This window comes from Psammomys obesus, unplaced genomic scaffold, assembly GCF_907164565.1.
Source record: "Psammomys obesus unplaced genomic scaffold, mPsaObe1.curated_primary_1811, whole genome shotgun sequence".
In the NCBI taxonomy this organism is placed as follows: Eukaryota; Metazoa; Chordata; class Mammalia; order Rodentia; family Muridae; genus Psammomys; species Psammomys obesus.
Genome location: NW_026594083.1, coordinates 6,673,254 through 6,697,571, shown reverse-complemented (window position 1 = coordinate 6,697,571; position 24,318 = coordinate 6,673,254).

Here is a 24,318-nt window from a genome sequence, read left to right as displayed (position 1 = left end):
CGTCAAATAATAACCAACAGCCAATTCACATGTGTATTTGAGGGAAGAGTTCACATTTCGCAGGTGCATTAATATTGATTTCGGCTTTCTCATTCATGCCGAGCACCTATCATACACAATGGTGAAAGTGCCTTGGCTTTGGATACTTTCCACACTAATACTATTTTATACATCCTTTCAATTAAAACCTACCCTGAAGACAATCATTTTGTTACTCTTTCTGAATTTCTTAGCACAAAGGAAAATGACTGACTTAAAAAATCTTACTGAATATATTATCAGTTCCACATAGGAGCTTCTGAGATACAGCTGCAATCACAGAGACCGAATTCTTCAGACAGAGGGTCCCTATAACCGGGACCCTCCAGGAGCCTGGATCCTGGATGGGCAGCTCTGGAATGCTGCATGGGCCTTGACTGGATTAGCTCCAAAGTCATTTCCATTTCAAGGAAAAAAAGACTTTCAAAACTGATAAACTAGAACTCATAAGTTATCAGATTCCTCCTTTATCTTTCCCCAAATCCTGTTATTGTTTAGGAACTATAAGGCAATCAGCCATTGAAGTAGCTATTACTCTTCAGCTTCGGTTGGCTGAATTATGACCCTTCTTTTTTCCTTCCTAACAGATGAAACAACCAAAATCCATGCATTACATAAGGGAGTGTGAATCTGTGAATAAAAGAAACAAAAAATATTTAACACTTGTAACTAAAGACAGTTTTCTTATCAGAAAGGCAATATTGTGCCCTTTGTGTGTTTATGACAGAAATGTGACAAGGACGATAGGGATGGTGTGACATATTCAAATAGCTAAACAATTAACCCACATTACACATACAAGCTAGAACCATGTCTTTAACGATATGAATTGCTATGCTATGCTCTCAGAGAACAGAACACTTTTGTAAGCTCTTCCACTAAATATCATGTTATAGCTTCAACAGAAGATGTGTCTAGACAGAAGAATAGTTTTGGGCAATTTATGACCTTCTCATTAGGAGGTACCAAGGGAAAAGACAATAACTCTGTGTACAGTAATATTTGAAGTTTATGTCATAGAAGTGAAATTAGGATGGATAGTCATTTAAAGATTAGCTTAATGACACATCTTTTGGCTGTTTAAATGTTATCTACAAAAGATGAAGGGGAGCTTTATTTGAAAAAATTTCCCACTTTTTTGTAGTTCATTTTATAATTTACTGTGAAGCTTTGTGTTGGATGAATATGTGTTTGCATGTATCTGTGGAAAGTGTGCGTGTGTGTGTGTGTGTGTGTGTGTGTGTGTGTGTCTGTATTCAGAGGTCTTTCTGTTTTCTGAAACTGAAAATCCTAACAGCCATGAAGAAGTTTAATTTACGTCATTTGGTATCACAGACCTGTATAGAGACTGCGGATATAAGGACAAACCTGTGAGGAGAGGGTGAGCACCTGAAAGTCCTGGAGTGAATCAGTCAGACCCCACTGGGCTCTTATTAGTGTTGGTGGGAACTATGATTTTCTCAGGAACAACTGAGCTCCAAATGACAAGGGGGCAGTGTCTGCCTCAGGGGTGAAACTGGACCACCTGTGGTTCTGCTCAGACCTTCTGAGAGGTGTCAAGAAATTACAAAGTAATCTGAAAGGTAAATATTTGGCAGAAGAGTAAAATAGAGTGGAGCAAAAAAAAAAAAAAATGGATGAAAGATGCTTGAGGTCTTGGAAAAATCTACATGCTACAGAGTAGAGAAGGGTTTGCTGAGAGTGGGGAAAGAGGTGAGGGGAAAGAGAGAGGTGGCATAATTGAGAAAAAGAGAAAATGACTCATGGAGAGGATTAACCAATCTCCCCAATCAGGCCATTTTTTTTTTTAAGTCATCACTATTATTTGGTGGTTAAAATGGGGCCCTGGTATGACTAGTATGGACCAATAATTTTTTTTTTTATATATATCACAGGTTTTGTTTGTCTCCACAATTAAATTTTATGAGAACACTGCAAATTTCTACAAAAGCTTAAAATAGAATTGTCATTTCAAGGGGAGTTTCAGTACCTACCATATACTTTATTAGATACCACCCTCCATTTAAGTTTAACAATGAGTGCTTTGTTTTAAAGCAATATCATGCAACAACATTTCCACTCTATTGACCTGAAGTTGAAAGATGTCAGGAGAATAGGCTTATGTTAACTTCTAAGAAACAACCCTTTTTACCACCCTTCCTAATCAAGCAGGAAATGCACACACACACACACACACACACACACACACACACACACACACACTCACACGGAAAATATTTAAATACAGGGAAAACCTTATTTCAAAGTGAAAATACTTTAAAGGTACCCACTCTTTTATAGGCCGTGAAACTAGAAAGGAGACCAAGATAAAGGAGAAAAAAAGATGTTCCAGAAGGGAAATTGTGCAATATGACACATAAGACAGGAAATCTCTAAGGAGGCTGTTGTTGGGAAGAGTACAATGGTGTTAGTGCTCTGGGAGAGAAGAGGGGTGAAGAGAATCAAGACCAACACATTTCTCTTCTTTGAGTCCTGGTGGAAAGTAATCAGAGAAAAGTTGAACACAAGCTACTAAGAGCAATCATTATGTGACTTAACGATCGTCTAAGTATATGTTTTGTTATATTCAAGCTATATATTTAGTTCTCTAAATTCTTCATTGAACTCACGATGATTCTCCTGTTCCACCCTTCAACGTGCTGGGGTTACAGGAATGAGCTACCATGGCTGTGTAATTGAATCTTTATTGGCATATTAAATAATGAGGGTTGCATATGGGAAGTTATGAATGTATATGTACTTTATATACACTTCATATTTTTCATAACTCCTGCTTAAAAGAAAGTATGTTTTTCATTAAGTCCAATTAGATATCATTAAGCCAGAGATCTTAGTGCCTGCCAGGATTAAATCCTTCACATCTTATTGACATACATGAGATATTTCTCAATAACTGATATGATAATTAATCAATGATTAATCATTGACTATAATCTTGGATGAAAATCAGATTTTAATCTAAAATGTTTTAGAATAGGTTTTGATAAAATGTAGTGTATATTTGAAAATATCTTATTTCCTCACAACAAAATAACAACATAACAAATTGCAGCTTCTGTCAAGCTTACAAAAACATTAATGAAATAAGCAGAAGACTCATGGAAAACTAATTTCACTTAAATTTAAGTTCCAGTGTTTCATAGTCAAACTGCTAGCATAACAGATCTCCTTTCCCTACTAGTTTATGTGGGTGGTGAGGGTAGAAAATAAGAAAGAAATGCCATTAAAACTCATGTTTTATAAGTAATATAGCAATGGCGACTTTTGTATCAAATTTTATAAGCTGCCCTGAGATGAAGACCACATTCCCAAATCAGAATAAACCCTACACACATGTGTAGCTTTATAAGATCTAAACGAGGAAATAATTCAGCTCTCAAATCAAAATGATACTCTATAGAGTTTGGAAGTGGAAAAACAATCTCTTAGGTGTAATTGTTTTTAAAATTCACATATGGATAATGATTTGGAATAGTTAAAAATGTTCTCATGTCTTACAGCCCTCTTGGCTCCTTCTAAATCTTTATGTCCTTTTGCAAGAAAGGAAAAATGGATTATAAAAGTCATTTTTTAATATTCAAATCATTGTAAATGCACACAGTATGCTTTCCATTTCTACTTATAAATTCTGTTTTTTAAAGTAAACTCTCATTATTTTTATTTCTTTATTTATTATTTATATATTACAATTTATTCACTTTGTATCCCAGCTGTAGCCTCCTCCCTAGTTCCTTCTAAGTCCCAGCCTCCTTCCCTCTTCTCCTCCTATACCCCTCCCCTAGTCCACTGATAGGGGAAATTCTCATTCCTTTCTTTCTGACCCTGACCTATCAGGTGTCCTCAAGACTAGGTGCACTGTCTTCCTCTAGGCCTCGTAAGGCAGCCCAGCCCCCCCACCCCCAGGGTAGATGATCAAAGAGCCAGCCCCTGAGTTCAGGAACTCCACAAGGAAACCAGCAGAACCAAAAAAAATCTAGGCCCAGGGGCCTTTGCAGAGACCTGTACTCCAACCATGGACCTAGCATGGAGATAACCCTATAAACCCCTGCTGAGATGTGGCCCATGGCAGCTCAGTCTCCAAGTGGGTTCTCTAATAATGGGAGCAGGGGCTGTCTCTGACATGAACGCTCTCATTCTTTAAAGGAGGAACACAGTGTGGTTTTCTTGGGACTATGTCTGACCTTGGCTTTGTAGATATATATGTTCTGTTGGATGCCCTTCTTTCATTTGCATCAGATATAATTTTAGAATTTAATGGAAGTAGAAAGAAAAGAATTAATAAGTCAGAAGACCAGAGAGAATTCTAGGATTGTTCAGGCAGTGGAATGAGGCTGGCATTTTGACTGCCTGTGATGCATGTGACTTAGAAATAGTGGTTTTGAATCACTTGTGTGTTATTAAGGGTTCTGTTCTACATGTATTAGCTGATGTCTGCAGGGACCTTGCTGAGCTCTCACTAAATCAGTTTTAGCATATCTATATATTTGAAGCATAGGTTATCAAGCTAAGATAAAATTTAGAGCTAGCTGAGAGCTAGCTACTTTGACAAAATACATGGAAATATTCATAAAAATCATAAAATTATGTCTATCAACTTCATGTTGTCTTCATTGATATATGTATGTCTATTAAAAAAAATACCATTCTCATGAAGAGACCAAGAAAGCCAAATATATACATGAATTGATATCTATCTCAGTATTTTTACTTTAAGAATAACTCACATCCTCACGTTTTACTTTTAAAGACGAACAACAACATTTGGCTGGATGTTAGGAAGCATCTAGATTTTAAAACCACATGTTTTTAATAGAATATGAACAACTCTAAGCAATTCATTTCAGTACTTTTTTTTTTTTTTTTTTACACTGTGGAGTACTTACTTAGATCCTATCATTTTTGTCCCCAGACATGTTTTAACTTCCTCTTCATCATAAGTTTTATCATAATTGATCAATATGATAGAAAACAGTGGTCTTGGAGAGGAGCATGGGAGGAGATGAAGGAGAGACAGTGGGATTGGGAGGGAATGAGGGAGGGGGCTACAGCTGGGATAACAAAATGAATAAACTGTAATTAATATACAAAATAAAAATTCAATTCAGTACTTTTAGCAGTTGAATGGGATGCTGAAATGAGTCTCTTAGCCCATGTCATGTCAACCAGCCAGCTCAATTCTTTGAATATTCAGAATTTTAATCAATTGACCTTATTATTAAACCTTGAGAAAAGCCATGTAGAACTCTCTCACAGTAGAAGCTCCCTATAATATGCACACATATAAAAGGAATTTAAAAGGAGTTATCCTATAATAGGGGGACAACATATCAAACAGAAACCATACACTACTAAATAAAAACCCTAGTACCAGAAGTCGGTTGCCTCTTTCTAAGCTGCTAGCTAATCAGATCTCCTAGACTCTCAACTATCACAGAATACTGCCATTGCTCATTCTTGTTTACCCTCCAGAACTTGATGGTAAAGCTACTGTTGAAGACATCACATACTTGACCCATCGTCCATAAAGAAATCAAGTGGGTGCTGATCTGAGAGCTTCGTCCCTTCTACTTAGCTTTCGTAGTCCTGGATGGTACAAGGCATACTCCTTGAAGAGAAAAGGAATCATCAGTCTCAGCTAGCTGTGAACCCCGAATGCTACAATAACAATCTGACAAAGCCTGATAAGATATACCCATTAGTACAATATTGGCACAGATATTTGGGGGGGCAGATACACTCTGACAGCTTGTGAGCTCTACTCTACAAACTGAAAACAATACTCGTTAACAAGCCCAGGAATCTGTGATCAGATAGGTAATAGGCATTATACGAAAACCTACTTTTGTTCTAAATAGACACGACAATAAAATAAATCCTAATTATTTCTTGCTACATTCATAGATCAGTGTATTTCTCAGTCCTTGCCACATGCACCTTTTTTTTTTTTTTCAGTAGATGGTAACTAGCAGCATACAATAATGCAAAATAAGGAAAAAGAAAGAAATTTCACTGTCTTTCTTGCCAGTGAGAGTGATCTGTTTGCCAGGTTGTGTTCTCAGAGCTGGTACATGATGGAAATCAAGAATAATCCTAAAGACACAGTCTCAGCTGTGCCAACAACCAAAGAGCATGTATGGGCTGGGCCTAGACACCCTACACATATGTAGCAGATGTGCAGCCTGCTCAACATGTGGGTCCTCTAACAAAGGGAGTCAGGGCTGTCTCTGACTCTTGCCTGCAATTGGATCCCTTTCCCCTAGCTGGGCTGTCTTGTCTGGCCTCAATGGGAGAAGGTACATTTAGTTCTGCTGTGGCTTTTTGTGTCATGGTGGGTTGGTACTTCTTGGCAGCCTCCCCTTCTCTGAGAAGAAGAAAAGGAGGGAGTGGGGCAGGAAGGTGAGACTGGGAAGAGAGGAGGGAAGGGGACTGGGATCAGGCTGAAAAGTGATTAAGTAAATAAAGGGGAACAAAAAAAGATAACAGTCTTGAAAAAATTTTAAGTCTTATCAATTAAAATTATATCTTAAAATTTTAAGATCTTATCAGTCTTTATTGTAGGTAAATGAATGAAAGTGTGACTAAGAAATAATTGAGCCACAATTCAAGGTCAGGTGACCAACATACAACACACCGCAGACTCAGAAGGAAAGAAGAAGTTAAAATTAAAGATGGCATTTGAAAGTGCCAGACTTTCTTAGGGCAGAGGGCTGGCTTGTTTGGACTAATGAATAAAACTGTAATGTAGAAGGGGTTGAGAACTGATGTAACCTTATTTAAAATTTATGACTTTGAAGTGCACATGAGATTTCTTTTTGCTTAATTTTATGACAATGATGGAAATATTTAAGGTCAAGTTAATAGCATCGAGTTCTTAAACTCTGTAGGAATGCCTGACCTTTGTCCTCTCTGTATCACTCCAAGTGATCACAGCTGCTATTACCATATGAACATTTCATTACCATCATTCATATATAATGGGGAGTAACAAATTTCTGCAAGAAGCCAACATGCTCCTTTCACCTCTACAATATAATATCAAAACTTGGATTAAGGTTGTGAACAATTGGAAAATTTAGAAACTATTTCTCTATATATTAGATATATATATTAGCTTTGAAGATGAGGAGTGAATACCAACTTAGAAATAATAAATACATTTATATTAGCAATCACCAACAGAGAAAATGTCAACAGTAAACAAGAAATTATGGGTTTGTAAAAAATTCAGATAGTTAGGCACTGATGGAGAGTTGTTGAATGGGTGTAAAGTAGATACCAAAAACTTTCAGCTTGAAAAAATTTTGTAACAGTTTTTTAGGAGGTAGCCTTTAAAAAAAGAATATACTAATTAATATAATAAATAATTAAAATTGTCTAAATTTCAGAGGCTACACGAAACTGGTACATAGTTATGTCCTCCTGAGGATAATACTAATATCATGGCATACATCTTTGTTACTGAAGTATAATATGACTATATCGTAAAACAATAGGGAAATCCTTAAGGGGGAATAAGCACGATAAATAAGACAGATGACCAGTATTAACTACAATGGAAGTTTGGGCACCGTTTTAGTTGCATGTTTTAGGTAGAAGACTATTCTTCCTATTTGGGATGGGATATTCTAGCTGTTATGAATAAAGTTGTTATGAACATATTTGAACAAATGTCCTTATTGTATGGTAAAACATCTTTTGGGTATATTCCCAGGAGTCATACAACTGGGTCTTGAGGTAGAGCTTCAAGTTTTCTGAGATAGCACCAGATTAATTTCCAAGGTGGTTGTATAAGTTTGCACCTCCACCAGCACACTGGAAGTGAAAGCTACACTGTAAAGTCTTCTCCTAAAGAAAAACACAGTATTGGAAGGATTCACTGTTACAGTCTAACAAATTTTCAAGACACCTATAATACTTGTTAAGTTGTTCCACAAAAGAGAAAGAGAAGGAACAGCAACCACCGAGCAGAGTCTATGAAATCTCAATACTAAAACTGGATGACAGCAGAAGGGAAAAAGCAAACTACAGACCAATTTCCTTGACTAACATAGATGCACCTATTCTCAGCAAAATATTCTCAGTAAAATTCAAGGACACTATAAAAGTATCATACATCACAGCCAAGTTGGGGTTATCTTTGTAGTGTAAGTTTCTTTCTGTATGCACAAATCAATAATATAATGCAATATATATATATATATATATATATATATATATATATATATATATATAGACAGAGACAGAGAGACAGAGACAGAGAGACAGAGACAGAAAGACTTGAAAGATAGAAATGAAACATTCTCATTCTCCCAATCAATGGAGAAAAGGTACCTGATAAGTTCACTATGCCTTCATCATAAAAGACCTGAAGAAAATAGGAATAGAAAGAGCATCAATGTCTTAGGGTTTCTATTGCTGTGTGAAAATATCACCACCAAAAGCAACATAGAGAGGAAAGGGTTTATTTTAGCTTATAGGTTCTTATCACAGTCCCTTATGAAGGGAAGTCAGGCCAAGAACTCACATTGGGAAGCAACCAGAAGGCAGGAGCTTATGCAGAGGCCATGGAGGGATGCTGCTTACTGGCTTGCTCCACATGGCTTGCTCAGTTTGCTTTTTTATAGATGGCAGGACCACCAGTCTAGGGATGGCACCACACAATTGGTTTGGGGACTCACACATCAATCATCAAGAACATCCACCACAGATGCCCCAAGTTCAATCTGATATGTGTTTGTTTGTTTTTTCAGTTGGGGTTTCTTCCTCTCAAATAACTCTAGCTTGAGTGAAGTTGGCATAAGATTAGACAACACAATCAACATAAGAATTGCTGCAGGTGCCAGACCTGCAGCCAACATTGCACTAAAGAAGGAGCAATGGAGAGCATTTCCTACAGAACTGGTGATGGGCTAAAGCTTCCCTTTCTCTTCACTTTTTTTTTTCAGTGCAATGTTCAAAGGTTTAGTTAGTCAAAGGTTTAGAAGGAGGAGGAAGAGGATGATGATGAGGAGGAGATAGACAAACCAAATGGGAAAGGATAGGTAATAGGGTCTTTACTTTCTGAGCTATCTCTCCAGCCCAAACTTATTCTTTATGAATTTCAATACATAAATAAGTCTATTTTACACCTCTTATAATGTTTGAGATGGTTAGTATTTGAAGACATATGCTCCCCGTTATAGAATTCACGTCATGCTGGATGTTGTTTAAGAGCAAAGAAGTGCAGCTACAAAATGGAAATTTCCCCATAAAATTTGCATCTGTGTTGTTTGGTCTGATAGACATAGTAGCCAAGGGGAGCCAATTATTACAGATGTCTGTGAAATCACTATTTCCATGAATTTTGAAGTCCAAATTACCTACTAAATAGACCTTTAGATTTTAAGTGTTTAGATTATTTTACTGTAATTGCATATGATTATTCATGGAAATTCAAGTAAATGTTTAACACTTGGAGAATGTCACAGTTTAGCTCCAGTTTCTGAGGTTGAAAGAAATTTATTCTAATGCCATTCTATATATCAAATTCCTACACAAATTCGGAGGACTAACATAAGTAAATATATTTCGCCTCTGTTCATTTACTAAAAGATAAGAGGTTATTATCTAAGTTAATATTATTATACTGTCAAATGCAGTGTTCATACAACACAGTATTATTTTTACCAACAACTCTCTGGATTAAAAGTCATTTATATGTAGAAATGAAAGAAATAAAAAGTGCATAATATATGGAAACCAAAGGAATAAAATTTAAAAGACAGTTGTAAAAAGTAATGTCAAAGCACATCTTTCAAAAATTAAGAATTTGCATCTGTGCATTGTGGGTAAGATAAAGATAGGGCTGCCATATTTTAACCTGTTCTTTTCATTTAAAATTTTAAATAAAGTTTATTACAAAAACTTGATGATAAAAAATATTACACAATGAAATTAACCAGACTCAAAGACTATATATCTCAATGAACTCCTGTGTAGTTACAGTAGTCATTCTAGAGGTGTGGAGCCTCATACTAGATTTTACACTTTCACTATTGAATATATAAATATTTATATTTTATATTTTTATTTTTGAAATTATAGTATAATCACATCATTTATTCCTTTCCCTTTCATCTTCCAAATATTTCCATGTACCCCTTTTACACTCTTTTAAATTTATGACCGTTTTTCTTTTATTGCTGGTTCATATAAATATACTTACATTCATAAATTATATATAATATAAAGGGCTAGAGAGATGCCTCAGAGATTAAGAACACTGATTGTTCTTCTAAAGGTCCTGAGTTCAATTCCCAGCAAACACATGATGTCTCATATATAGTGCCAAGAGTATGATAGGGCTTACAGGCAAAATAATTTGGGTTGCAAGCCAACATGTTGGAAGTGAGGATGGAACTGATTATGATAGATACATTATTGACCTGAATAGAGAGTGGTGGTTCTGTAGACTGATTACAATAGAAGGCTAGGTAGGAATTTGGGAGGAAGCAGAGGGTATTCTGAAATATGCTACTTTTTATATGCAAATAAGGCCACAGAACTGAAATATCAGTGTAAGCTATATGTTACCATTCTCTTAAGTTCAGAAAAGACATTCAGGTGAGAGACAGAGTTAAGAAAGACAGCAGCATGTAATATTTGCTAATGCCACAAGAGTTAAAGATAATCACACATCGAGGAATGCAGAATAAAACAGGAACCTGCCACAGAGGGCCTCTGAAAGCCTCTGCCATGCAGACTGTCAAAGCAGATACGGAGCCTGATGGCCAACTGTCGGGCAGAGTGAATGGAATTTTATGTAAGAAGTGGGAAATAGTAAGAGCTGAAGAGGACAGGAACTCCACAAGGAGAGCAACAGAACAAGAAAATTTGAACACAGGGAACTTCCCAGAGACTCATACTCCAACCAAGGACTATCCATGGAGATAACCTAGAACCCTGACAATGCAGCCACTTCTGATGAGAACTGATAGACTAAGATCAGAAAGAAGGAGAGGAGGACCTCCCCTATCAGTGGACTTGGGGAGGAGCATGCATGCAGAAAGGGGGGGAGGGTGGGAGTGGGGGGGAGGAGAGAGGGGTTTATGGGGGGATACAAAATGAATAAAGTGTAATTAATAAAAGTTAAATAGAAGGAAGGAGAGGAGGACCTCCCCTATTAGTGGACATGGGGAGGAGCATGCATGAAGAAAGGGGAGGTAGGGTGGGATCGGGAGGGGCTTATGGGGGATACAAAATGAATAAAGTGTAATTGATAATAAAAAAATAGTAAAAAAAAAGATTTCTTCAAAAAAATTTTAAAAAAATGAATTGCTAAACTGAATTTTATGGACAGGCTAGGTGTAAATAAAGCCTGGAAAATGAAATGTATTGAATTTGATAAAAAAAAAAAAAAGAGTATGTTTTGAAAAGGAAGGACTGGGCATTGTGTCCAGCAATTCCAAAAAATGAAGTCAGATAATGGGTGAATGCCCACTGCTCCAGCCAACAGATAATCATTATAGACTTTGGAAATGAGATGGAGTGGGAGCCGGATAACTGTGCTCTAAACAATAAGTGGAAACTAAGGAGACAGAGACAGTGAATGGAGGGGGGAACCGTTCAGAATTGGCTATGAATGGGTAAAAAAGGGCAGTGTCTGGACTGAGTGTGGGGTCTAGGGAGGTGATTCCAGTATGTTGTATGCTCATAGAAACTGATACTATATTGTATGTAAAATAGTTTCCATATATGGAAAATCTACCCTGATGGTCCTTTAAAACTGTCACTATTAAATGCAATCAACCTACATATAAAATAAAACAGAGACACACAACTACAAAGGCATGCCTGAACTCAGAGATCCTGAAGGTACATGCAATGAATTTTATGCACTTAGACAGTATTTCCTTTATTTCTGTTGTTTTCTTCCCTGTGCAATCAATTTGCTTTCCTAAAATGTGATCTAATGAATCCTGCTACATTTTGTTAGTTTACAGAAGAGGCTCTGTTAGGAGCCATTTGTTCCCCAATGTCATTTAAGAACTACCTTGAAGATGATGTGTAGTTGCTGAGGTAGAAGTGGTCAAGTGATATCAAGAGGTAACAGAAATATGCTGAAACCACCAATCCCTCAATGTGGAATACGGGAGAACTGTTTTCCTTCAGATTCGGTGCCACCTGTTAGCACTGATACTCAATTTGTGTTATGCTGCCCATTTAAAAGCATCATTAAAATGAGCATTTTGAAGCACCCCCTGGGGTACCAAGAAGTGGAACAACTATGGCAAAACAATAGTATACGATTGGATTAGAACCAACAGCATAGAATTAATATTTATAAGTCTATCCTAATACATATAGTTGAGTCAATTAATAAGCAGAAGTGATATAAAACTCTCACTGAGTGCAATTCCAAATACAACATGTAGATATACTCCCTGAGAGAGGATTGCTCTGTATCTCAGCTTCACACAGCAGTTTTCTTCCAAAAGATACAATATGAAAAAGCAATGAGAAGGTACAAAGAACAGTACTTAAATGACAAATTCTATGACAGTCAGGTGGCCAAAGCCAACATTCATAAACTGTAGTTTTCACAGACCCTGGATAGTCTGTAATAAAAACGGCATTTTCCTCTGTGATCATCTTTTCAAAGACCATGCTTCCAATCTAATAGCAGCAAAAAACACACTATTACTATGTTTGGAGAGGGATATCCTACAATATTTATAAATGGCACTGTTCAAAATCATTAGGGTAAACAAAAACAGAAAATGTCAGAAATCAAGACTAAGAAAAAGCTAAGAAAACATGACTGTAGAATGAAAGAGATCCACTGGGCCAAACTAAAGAAATATGAACAAATGATGGAATGGACTCAGATACATATTTACATATATAATTAGTTCTTTAATTGCATCAAAGGAATCAATACATCAACAATGACGGAAATGGGGAATTATCTACAGTGTGCGTCATCTTTCTGTAAATCTAAAACCGATATAAATGGTAATTTTTATTACTAAAAAGAAATATAACAAATTAACACAATTATACTTTAATATTGGAACCAACCTACTTGTTAGAGTAAAAGTTTAGTGATGTCAACCAAATTGCAGTGTCATTCGATGAGTTTGTAAAGCTTTATCACACTTATTTATTATGGAAACTATTTTTTTTTTTTTTTGCTTCCTGGAAATCATTTTAATGATGCAAATACTGTACAACAAATAAAGGATGTATTGTTGGTATGTTTCTTAATGAAGCTTTCCACTTGTCATTCTGAATCTGAGGACCTTCAATTGTCACAGAATTGCCAAAGTGTTGTCAACCACTTTTTTTTTTCAGCTTTTATTAAAATGCTTTGGTATCTTGTCACAATATTTGAACATCGTGACAACTTCTAGAAGTTTTAAATAATCATGTTTTGATTTATTTTTTACTTAACACTTAGAAGGGATATAAGTAAATTCATTTTATTCTAAAATTAAAATAGCCAAGTCATAGAGAGGGCATTATTTTTATTTATATATCAGTTTTTATGTGTGAGCATGTATGTGTTTACATGTTCATGTGTGTGTGTGCGCACATGTGGGTGCAGGTGACAGGAAGGCCTTGGTTTTGATTTTTTTTTGATGCTATATACTGTATGCCAGCTGATCCCCCCACACAGACTTTTTATTTGCATTGTGTCTCTACTCTCTTCTTAGTTCAATACATGTACAACTTACCTGTGCTCATGAAGCTCTTGGGTGGATCTAATGTCACAAGCAGATACCGCATTTTTCTGTAGGGTCTTTGTCATTATCAAATAAAACAACTCAGTTTTAATATATTAAGTTAAAATACGAAATGTCATTAAAATGAATCCTGTTTCTTTTTACTGTTTAACAAATGGTATCTTGTTAGGAACTTTAAAGTACACGGATGCCTGACAATATGTTTTTATTGGACAGAACAGAAGACTATTGAGACTAGGCAGGATCATATTTGTCATTAAAATTAACTTAATTATTGGTTAAAGTGCTCAGAATGCATCTGCTCATTTTTCAGATGCCATAGTAGAGCACAGCCAGACTGTCGTCACCCAAGCATTAGTGTTTCCAACAGATTTTACCACGGTAGGAAGAGATAGTAGGGAAGCAGTATAGCAAAATGTGCACCAAGGAATGAAAGACAGCTCTGCAAGATGGAGAGGAGAGGGTCCTGATCCCTGGTTAGGCAGTTTTACCTCCTCTAACACAAGCATAATCAACTGTAATAATCTCTTCCTAAGTGTTCACCAGGTTTGCATTCCTGAGCTATATTCTAGTCATATTTGTTGTCCCTCTCCTATTTTTGCATGGAGCAGCTTCTGTTTTACTCCATGCACATTCTCATTATCCATGGTATTGACCCTTGAGACCTACAATTATTCTCTGGATTCAATGTCTGCACTTTCCTCATTCTGTAGACCATCAGAGGAGTTTAAAAATGTTCCTCTCTCAGCAAGTTTTTCTTAAGTAATTTATGCTCCATTTATACTTTTGCATAAATAAAACACTAAATTCATGCATCGTTTTGATTGCTATCTTTTGGAACATTTTTTTCTGCTTAAACTGCACAGGGTTGTAGGATTCTCAGCATTGTTCTTTTCCTCTGAGAATAAGTACAGATCATATATTTAGTGCAATTAATTTATGTTCCAAAAAGGCCAGGTATTGTTACAGTCAGTGTTTACTCAAACATTAGCTTACCAACCACGCTGTACACAACATAGAGAATGGTCCACTGTCATTGATGACGGTACATCCTGAATGTTTTCATGGAAAGTCAAAGCATCTTTTCAATTTGTAATGGTGCAGTACATCTTTGGCATTGATAGACTAGCAGAAATCTACTCAAAACATGACATCTGGGGGACAAAAATGGAAAGTTTTCTAACTGAATTACTGTGAGCCAGGTTAAGAATTTGACCTATTGGAGTTGGGAACAGTAATCTTACATTTTGTTACTACACATATAAAATAACTATTGATTTATGTTAGCTGTAGAGATAAGGTGATATCAGCTTTTATTGATGGAATCACTTTTCACTTAGTGATTTTTAGTAGTGTCTGTGAACTATGACGATACTATCAATTCAAGAAGAGTTTTTAACAACATCAGCACATTTCAGCTGGAATCCAGGCCACACTATTTGTCTTCTTATAAGAGATGTAGCACTGACACCAGGTACCAATACGGAGAAAAACTCTTTGGAAGTTGAAGATGAAATAAAACTTCATTGTATTTTGTATGTAAATCTACATTATGTCAAATTTGTTCACTTGTTGAAGACCTTTAAGTGTTTTATTACCCCTTCTTTTTTAATGATAGTTTATACCACATTTACTGTATTTATGAGATGCTGAATTTTAAATCTATGGAAGGGATACTCATTGAGGACCACTGTCTAATAGCTAACATTTGGAATCTCAAAAGAAATTGGCAGATTTAATCTAAGGTCTGTGGAGTTCATGGAGTTTATGAGTTTATAATCTTTTTAGAAAGCGTCTTCAAGCATTCACAGGTGGTAAAAGAATGTCTTCAGTTCACTTATAAAACGCAATTTAAACAGGTTTCCATTTTTTAACGTGCCATTGAGTGTTTTACATGTTGTATGCAGTAGTCATCATTCTGCCATGTTCTCCAGAGACTCATTTCAAAAGACTATTTCAAAGGTGGAGAATTTGGGGGAATGTGGTTAGAGAAATGCTGAAATATCTTTCCTGGATAGTTTTTCCACATATTTTAGGGCCAGGCTCATTTAAAACATAAATCTAGTGATGAAAGGGAAAATATTTATTGTTTTTGTCCTTCTGAATTGCATTGGCTGTTTGAAATTAACTGAATAATTGCTTTAAAAACATGAAACCATGACAAAACAATGGATGGTACCTAGTGATCTTTAACAACTGTCTCATTTTTTATAATTAGAAAACTCATGGGCAGACATTCCATGAACTGATTTATTATAAGTCATATAACAAGTTCTGGGGATCAGAAATTCAGGCTCACGTCCTTTCATACTCCCCAAGCTCATGACTATGTCCAGTAGAGCACAGCTATAACTAAAGTAGGCTCTGATACAATTCCCATTAGGTGACAACAGAACCTAGATTTTCCCATCTTGGCATATACAGTATGTGTCTACAAATTACTGTTAGTTGTGTTCCATTAAGGGATTTCATAATTTTAGACTTTGATAGTTACAGCAAAAGATTAATAAATATTCATGGTGTTACATTTTATACTTGGTAATAGTTTTTCAACAAATCTGACTTGTACTAAAAGCATTGTAAGAGATATTTTTGCTCCATACTTATTGTCTTCCTAACAGCTCTATTTTCTGACTGTTGGCTTTGGATTCTCTTGTGCTGGCCAGTGTAATGTAAGAGTATGAATATGGACTTTAAAGCAGATCCTAACAGTGCTTGGATTTTAACTCCACCATCTGTTAAGTGTATAACCTTGAATTTTAGAAATAGATTGTTCTATTTCCATGTGTAGGAAAGCCTTTTTTTAATTAAATTTTTATTTTTTATATCAATTACAATTTATTTACTTTGTATCCCAGCTGTAGCCCCCTCCCTCATTCTCTCCCAACTCCTCCCTAACTCCCTCCCTTATATCCTCCCTGCCCCTCTCTAAGTCCACTGATAGGGGAGGTCCTCCGCCCCTTCCCTTTGACCTTCGTTTATCAGGTCTCATCTGGACTGAATGCAATGTCTTCCTCTGTGGCCTAGCAAGGCTGCTCCTCCCTCGTGGGGGGTGTCAAAAAGCCAGCCACTGAGTTCATGTCAGAGACAATCCCTCTTCTCCTTACTAGGGAACCCACTTGGAGACTGAGCTGCCATGGGCTATGTCTGAGAAGAGGTTCTAAACACACCCCTCTCTTCTTTTTAATTTCCTTTGGTTTTTAGCAAATGAAATTTCAAGTATCCTTTGGGGAAGTCTTTCTCTAGTTTGCCCTGAATCAGGTAGTTGTTCTTCAACTATCCGTTTGTGCTATGAATCAAGAGATGCAACCTCTATGCTTTAAAGTCAATCATGTCATGGAGATAGAGGGACATCACAAATGTAATAGGCAGTGAGACCACTGGAAATTGTAAGAAACTAATATGTGAAAGTATGTATTATTCCTTTTAGAGATCTTGAGTCCCTTGTTTGTTTGTTTATTTTTCCCTATTGATAAATCAATATAAAATGTCTGCTGTCAACTTTCAATTTCTTTTTTAAAAGTGCCTCAGCAGTCTTGGCTTACTGGCAAGAAGACAGGAATTCAGAATATTGAAGATAAAGTCAGAGTATGAACCAGGACTGAGAGCCAATGCATCCTTCTGCTTCTGTGCTCTCCTGTGTTGAAGACGTCAAGGGACAAAGGAAGTCATTTATCAATCATTACTCCTCAGGGCTTGCCGAGGAGCTGATGAAACTTTGAGAAAAGTATTTGTGCTTTGCCCTGAATGCTTTTGCCTTCAACCATGTCTCAAAACAAAGGACTTTGGAGAATCCACACTCCTGACAATGGTTTCCTACAGATAAACCTACCCATAGGAAGGGCAATTCTCAGTAAATGACGATTCAACTCTTTTTTTTTTTTTAAATCTTTTAAAGAATAATTTCTTTTCTTTTTTTTAAATTTTTTATATTAATTACAGTTTATTTACTTTGTATCCCAGCTGTAGCCCCCTCCCTCTTTTCTTCTCAATTCCACCCTCCCTCCCTCTCTCCTCTCCTCCCTGCCTCTCTCTAAGCCCACTGATTACAGCCAGTCCTGATGAGACATGATAAGCTAAGGTCAGATGGAAGGGGAGGAGGACCTCCCCTATCAGATTCAACTCTTCTAACCTTCAGCAAGCCTGCCACTTGAGGGCTCTTGACCTCTCTCTGCATACTCCGGGCTGCCTGACCTTCCTTAAGTGCTTCCTTGCTGTTATTCCCCTTTCCTCTCTCTTTTCTGACTTCTTTCCCAAGATGCTCCTGACCCTGGGGGCTGACAGACCCTGATGGCTACCCCTGCCTTTCCAGGATAGTGGGATATAGCTACTTACCTGAGATACAATACAGAAAAGAGCCATTTTGGCAAAATGTTGTCTTGTTTCTTAGATATGTCAGACTGATAGAGTCCACTGTGATCCTGCATGGTAGAGAGGTAGTGGTTTTGTCCTGGATTTAACATATTTACCTCTTTTGATTGCCTTTTCTAGCATTCAAAACCTCTCCTGCCACTTGTCTCACACAGCTTGGGGCCTCTCCCAATGTCCAGTGCTCTGCTACATTGCCTTGTGCTCCAGTTATCTGGGAGTGGATGGCTTTTGCTGTCCCACTAACCCATACCCATACCTATACCCAATCTTAGCTCAGAAATGTATAGAACCTATAGTTCTATAGAATGTTTGCATTGGATTTTTCTTTTTTCTCTCTTTCTATTTTTCTTTTCTTCCTTTTTTATTTTTATTTTTATTTTTTTGAGGTGGTGTCTCTACCAGGCTGGTCCTGAACTCTTAATTCTCCTGCCTCAGTCTCCTGAGTGTTGTGATTACAGATGTGTGCCACCATGTCCAGCTAAACTGAATTCTTAATCTCATCCACCAACATGCTCATTACCACTTGTTTTGGAAAAAAAATTTACATAGACTCTTGCGATCCAGTTCAGTATCTGTCCTTTCAGAGATGACTCACAGTCTGTGCTGCCCCACTTGGGATGAACGAAGAAAAGAAGAGAAGAGTATTTGCCTTCTGACTTTTAGGTGAAGAATGCAAGTAGAGCCCCTACTGTCTTCCATTATGCAGGTTTGAGCATTGTGCAGCACCTGACTACTGAGAACTACAAGGGCACAGGTACTGTGTTTAAAAATGACATCTCCTGACAGTGTGAGAATGAGGTGGGCACAGGACTGGGTAGGGTGATGCCATCTGTGGAAGCTGCCTGTTTTACCTGAGCTCCCACGTCACTTGTCAACAAGAAGGTGACAGACATGCTGAGTACATGACAGTGTCTCTGCCTTTGGACACAGTCATTGCTGGGGACTGCTGTGACCTCAGGATGGCCTGCCAGTGGAGCAAGTCATCACCCACAGGTTCTAGAGAACACCAAGCAAGAGGGTCCCTCTGTAAGAGAGTCACTTCCTAGGAATCAAACGAAGATCAAAATGAGATCCAGATGACATCTTTTGGGGTTCCTGGTTACAAAGTGTGAAGTCACCTATGAACTGGCTAATCTTGGTTGTCAGCATGACTACATCTGGAATAAATGAAAATGCAAGCAGCAGGCACATCTTCTGGATCTGCTTCAATACCATGTTTCCAGTACTTAGGGTAGGCTGGTCCTGTGGCTACAGTGATGGCTGGCTGGGCCACAGTGCTGCAGATAGGAGAGCTAAATGTAACAGTTACTAGATTTTGTTCCAGGAACCATATGGGTCTTCATAGACAATACACTAGAATGATCCAGGTAGAGCAGTGGTCACTTCTTTTTCTACCAGAGCACTGATGTGCTCAAGAATTTCTGCTCAGGGTGCTTTGCCTATGCAGACTGCTCAGCAATCTAGCCCTTCTGCTGTGTGAGGAGGACACCATGTTCACCATGGTTCAGAGTGAGTCTTCAGAAAATGCTAATTTCATCTTTTTCTTTCTTCTTCAAAGCACTGTTCCGAGGAAGGAATGACAACAGAGATGTCTATGACCATGACACTCTCTGCTATAGTTTGGGTCTTAAATATTCTTGTAATGCAGTTACTCATATTCAGCTCATGGTGCTCTTTGGAGATTGTGGAATATGTGTGTGTGATGGGGCCTAGGGAACAGAAATTATTTCAACAGAAGTTATTTCATTCATTAGACTTGCTTAAACTGTGTTCTGCAACTCTGATTGTTCATTCTTGTCTCTCACTTTCTCCAGCCTGCCTGCCCTCCCTTCCTCCTTTTTTTCTCTCTCTTTCTCTCTCTCTCTCTTCCTTCCTTCCTTCCTTCCTTCCTTCCTTCCTTCCTTCCTTCCTTCCTTTCTTCCTTCCTCCCTTCCTTCCTTCCTTCTTTCTTTCTTTCCTTCTTCCACAGCCTTCTTCCCCCTCAGGCCCCTGCCATGATACACTGCCATGTCATAGATCCAGGAGAAATGGGACTCACCAAATGACCATGGGTTAAAACTCCCCAAATTTTGAGCCATTAAAAGCATTTCTTTTCAATTATTGCTATCAAATATTTTGCCACATCCCCACAACAGAAAACTGTCTAGCAAACTGACTTGATCCACTTTCAGCTACTCATACAGAATGCTCAGTACTGAGTAATGTGGAGAAAAAAAAAAAAAAGAAGAAGAAGAAAATTTTGTTTTTTCACAGTTCTGAATCTGAACAGCCCAGAGTGTGCTGCTGGCATCTCCTGAAGGGTTTTGTGCTTGGTCATCTCGTAGTGAAATGCAGAAGAGCAAGTGAGCATGTGAGCCACAAACCAGACCAAGCTTCGATTTTAGTTAAATTACTCTCAGGGTTATATTAATTCATGCATGTTCCTCATGATCTAATGACTCCCTTAAAAGCCCAACCCTTCTAATATGGTTTCCATGACAATTGAATTCCAGAGTTTCAGCATGGATGGGACATTCAAACCTTAGCAGTTAACCATTCTCTGAAAATTAATGTCATAGCTGAATATATGGGTTTTCTTTTTCTCTTGTGTCTAGTTCACGTTTCCTTTCAGACACAATCTTGGTATATATCTTAGGTTGCTACCAGATTTGCTATGTATTAGACCATAACTCCTCATCCACCTGCCTCTACTTCTTGAATGCTGACATTACACTTGCCAGCAAAACTGATTGCACTGATTTCTGGGAGCAATCTAACTTTTGAGTAGTTCCTTCAGACATTCCAATAATCTATAATTTTTTTCTTAATTAAAAATATTTATCTTTTGCTTCAGCTTGTAATTTTCCTGAGACTTTTATTCTCTTGTTTATATTGTCCCCCTCCTCCTTTTTTTGAGCTTAGGATGATCTCAATCTAAAGCCAATACTTCTGTCTCAGCTCCCAGAGTTCTGAGACTCTCGGCAGGAGAAACCATGCCCTGTCGTTTGTATGCTACTATTCAAATATCAGTCACTTTGCCTAAAATATCAACTTTGTGGCTTTCTCATTCATAATCTTTGTAGGTGTATGAGCTCTCCACAAAGTTTTACTTTTTACTTCTTACAAAAGTCTCTCTCTTAAGTCAGAAAACCATAGAATAAAACTATCCTGTACAAACACACAGAGGTTACTCTGTCAATGAGTTTTCTTTTCCTTCCTACATTTATTTTTTTAAATCACTTTACAACATCCCTATCCCAACCCCCTACCCCCTCCCTCCTCTCTTCCCAGACCTACCAATCACACCCTCCTCTTCCTGTTCCCCCCTTCCTCCCAGAGAAGGGGAGGCCCCCAGTTGGAGACACCAATCCACCCTGGTATCTCAAGTCACAGCAGGGCTATGCACATCGCCTCCCACTGAGCAGTGACTAAGCAGCCCAGCGAGAGGAAAGTGACCTAGCAGCAGGCCACAGATTCTGAGACAGCTCCTGCTCCTATTGTTAGGGGCTGGACATGATGACCAAGCTGTACCTTTGCTACAAATGTGTAGGGGATGGAGGTGCAGTTTATGCAAGCTATTTGGTTGGTGGTTCAGTCTCCGAGAGCTCCCGTGGGCCCAGGTTAGTTTACTCTTGTGGTGTCCTTGACCTGTCTGGCCCTTCTATCCTTTCTCCCACTCCTCCATAGCATTCCCCAGAGCTCAGCCTATTGCTAGGTCTCTGCATTTGTCTCCATCAACTGCTGGATGAAGCTTCTAGGAAGACAGTTATGCTAGACGGCTGTTTGCAAGCATAGCAGAGTATCATTAATAGTGACTGTGGTTGGCCCTGTCCCGTGGGGTGGGTCTCAGGCTGGGTGAGTCACTGGTTTGCCAGTCCCTCAATTGCTGCTCCGTCTTTGCCCCTACACTTCTTGTAGGACAAGACACACTGTGGGTCAAAGGTTTTATGTGTGGGCTGGTGTTCCCTTTCCCCTGCTGCGAGTCCGACCTGACTACAGAAATGCTGACTTTATGCTTCTTGACACCCATCGCGGTTGCTTGGAGTCTCAGCTGGGGTCACCCCCCATGGACTCCTGGGAGCCTTCCCTACTCCCCAAGATGACAACTGTGCCAAGTAGGTAGACTGGAAGAATTCCAGTGAAGGCATACCTTTAATTAAGAAAACAACCAACTAAACGTGTTGGCTTGAACTCAGCTCTGTATAATTGAGAAATCCTGCTCTCAACAACATGTCTGGTTTCTGTTTCCAGGGAGTGTCATACTCTAGGATTTTTGCTTATTCGTGAAGATATTCTTACTTTAAAAAATTCAGATGGATAAAATTTACAGCTATTGCAAAAGCAAAAATTTAAGCCAAAGCACCCAAGCCAATTTTCATGCAAGTACATCCTTTGGGTAAAGTTAGAATTTGGAATAATTTCAAGAGTTATGACAGACAGCTTTATAAGTCATAAATGGCAATGTTGTTTAATTTCTATTTATTACCAGGTTAAATGAGGTAAAAGACATAGTTAAACTTATTGAATTGGTGAAAGTAATACTTGACTCACTATAATGTCAAACTCTGCTAATATTTTATTTTTTGCATGCTTTATTTTATTTGAAAAACAAAAATCATGCATGTTTTCAGGAGACTGCATGACATAATGCAAAGGTAAAATTAATGATGATTACATCTAGCGTGTAATCATCATTGGTGACCACTCCAGACGATTTTTTGAGATTTTAATTCTAAATTTCTTTGTTCACCTGGGAATAGAGCTCTGTGTATTTCCAGTATTTTTAATTTTAATTTTAAATTTTTCACAATTTATTCATTATATATCCAGATTGAAGCCCCGTCCCTTAGCTCACTGATTCCTCCCCTTTCCTCCCATCCCCTTCCCCTAGTCCACTGAAAGGGGGAGTTCTCCACCATTGCCATCTGCCCATAGCTTGTTAAGTCTCATCAGGACTTCTTGGATTCTCTTCCTCCATGGCCTGGCACATCATCAGGGGCATGTGATCAAAGAGCAGTCAACTGAGTTCATGGTAGAGGCAGCCCCTGTTCCCCTCACTCAGAGGTACACAAGGAGACTGAGCTGCCAGTTGGCCACAACTGGGTAAAGGGTCTAGGTCCTCTCCATGCATGGTCCTCTGTTGGTGCATCATTCTTTGCAGGACCCCGTGGGCTCAGATCTTTTAGCTTTGTTAGTCTCCTTGTGGGACTCCTGTCCCCTCCATGTCCCTCTATTCCCACCCCTCTCTCCTTCCATAAGACTCCCTGTGCTCTGCCCAAAGTTTGGCCGTGAGTTGTATTTTTTTTTTTTCCTCTTTGGGTTTCAGTGTTAGCATGATGCCATTTACCTACCAGCATGAGAAGATGAGAAAAACCATCCATTTCTTAGGCAAATAATTTCTTTAAAAAAAAAAAAAAAAAAAAGCATTTTAAATAATTTATTTTATTTGTGTGTTTTGTCTGCATGAATGCCTGTGCAGCACATGGGTGCAGTGCAGACAGAGGCCACAAGAGGTCACTGGATCCCCTGAAACTGGAGTTAGGGACTTCTGTGAATCATCCTGTGCATGCTTGTAATTGAACCTGGACCCTCTGGAAAGTGGTCCTAACCTCTGAGCTATCTCTCCAGCCCTTAATTTATTTTCTTTTTTTAAATTATGAATCTCCTATAGCTTTAGACTTACAAGGCACTTTAAAAAAATCTTCAGTGAAATTCACTGAAATGTGAAAACCAACCAAGTGAATGAGGGGCAGCTGATACAGAGACAGAGCAAAACAATCTCCAGAAGTGCAAAAATAACAATTAATTGATAAAAGAATAGAGTAAAACAAACATAGTGAAATAAGGTAAGTGAAAATATTAAGTGGCATTTTATGGACCCTGATCCTACTACTGGAAGCTTGGTACTTTACTTTAGGAATGGAAATATAGGGGCTATTTTAAATATTCTTTGAACCTTAAAAATACACAGTGGATTTAGTGGGGGGTCTTGCCACTTTGCTAGGAACCCAGGTTATTCTTATTATTTTTTTAAAGAATTTGGAATTTTGTCACATCTAGAAAGCATCCCAAGGACTATGGCAAACAGAGCAAGAATAGATTCTGTAGTCCCTAAACATTCTTGCATACACTCAAATTTCTCTATATTTCCCCACTGATTCTTCTTTAGTTTTTCCATTTATCA